Genomic DNA, 1,791 nt, shown 5'->3' with positions numbered 1-1,791 from the left:
CCCCCCCCCCACACACACACACAGGGCCCTGCAACCAGCCTGGGGAATGTGTCATATCCACACCCTGCCAGGCCCTGGGGGTGAAGGTGGCCCCTCCCCATTGTGGGTCCCCATTTGATCCCGGAAGAACTGAGAACTGCCCTACACATCCACATTAGGCCTGGTCATCTGCTCCACGTTGCATTGTCACCTTGGTTTTGTTGTCCCCTCTCTCTCCCTCGCTTGCTCCCTGCAGACCTTTTCATCCCATCTCAGTACACCCTCTCACTGTCCTGTCTTTCCCTTCCCTCCACACACTGGCACCAACATCCCAGCCCATTGCCTCCAAGACAGCTATGCACCAACAGGCCTTAAATTAAAATAACAGTGACAGTCACAAATATAAACTGTTTCTGCCACTAGGATTGCATATCCTTGAGAGAAATCTAACTTTTCAAAGTAAACCATAAGGCTCCTTTTAAACTCACTTTTTGCAGAGGTGACTTTCTACATGGTCTGGGAAAAATACATATTTACTGAATTGGAGTAGTGAGCAAAGATTACAGGCCGGAAGAGCTCAGAGTTTTGGTCACTTCTCTTCACACTCCGCAGACCAAACCTTTCTCCGTATGGAGACAGGCCTTCTCCATATGGAGGAATCCTCTCTGTGAGGCCGCTGTGTCTACTTTCCTCACTGCCCGATCGGAGCTCCCAGAGTTGAGAACTCTAGTCCTGATGCTGGAGGCAGTCCCAGAAATATTCCATTCTGAACAAGGACCAGACCAGAGCCCACGGCCTCTCTGTTCCACACAAGACTCTTGAAGCTTGAATATCCTTTAACTCTGTCAAGCTTAAGCTGTTTAGACACATTGGACTTGGTTCTTTCACAGCTTCCAGAAAAAAACAGAGCTCTGTTACAGAGCCATCACTTAAGATTTATGAAGTTAAGGTAACCTGGACAGGAGTGAGCATGAGAGTGGAGGAGAGAGCACTATCTGGTGAAATACAAATGCCTCCATCTGTCCTTTGGCTTTGAATTAACAAAAAGACTCCCCATTTGTCCTGTTACAGCTTCTGTTAAATGCACATATATTTCTGTTCTTCCATTCTTTGTTTTGCAAATGCTCACAAATCCAAAAGTAACTATATACTTGCATTAAAAGAAACCTAAATTTATATAAGTATTGTAATGAACAGGAAAAAAAATTGTTCTATCATGTACATAATCTTTTATAACTTGGGTTTTCTTCTTAAGGTCCTTTAGTTTTATCTGACTCCAACTTTTCTTGTTTACTCAGTAGCAAAGACAAAATCATTATCAATCGATCACCATAGACTGGACTTTCCATCCTAAATAAGCCTGAGCATAAATTCTACAACTCTGTTTTACACTCACCTGTCTTCACTTAGCTCTTGTCCTTAGAAGCAGGCAGCCTGCTGATGCTTTATATACTGTCCCTGGCCTGCTTCTTCTTTTTAAAAGTGTTGACTTCATCCTATTATGAAAAGATTTATGGCTAATTATAGCAATGATCATAATAATTAAAAATACTTTGAACTTATAGAAGGCCTTTTATTCAAGGATGTCCCGGCATTTTACAAACATTAACCAATTAGTTTCTCACCACACCTCAGAGGAGGGCAGATCCTAATTGTAGGTTCGCTTTGACACTTTCAGGTCTAGTGCATTTTATTTGGACAAGTTTCTGCGAGTGGGATTAGGTAAGAAAAAAGCGAAGGAAGAAAGGAAGGAAGGAAGGAAGGAAGGAAGGAAGGAAGGAAGGAAGGAAGGAAGGAAGGAAGGAAGGAAGG

This window comes from Pteropus vampyrus, unplaced genomic scaffold, assembly GCF_000151845.1.
Source record: "Pteropus vampyrus isolate Shadow unplaced genomic scaffold, Pvam_2.0 Scaffold541, whole genome shotgun sequence".
NCBI classification, from domain to species: Eukaryota; Metazoa; Chordata; class Mammalia; order Chiroptera; family Pteropodidae; genus Pteropus; species Pteropus vampyrus.
This window is presented reverse-complemented; position numbering follows the sequence as displayed.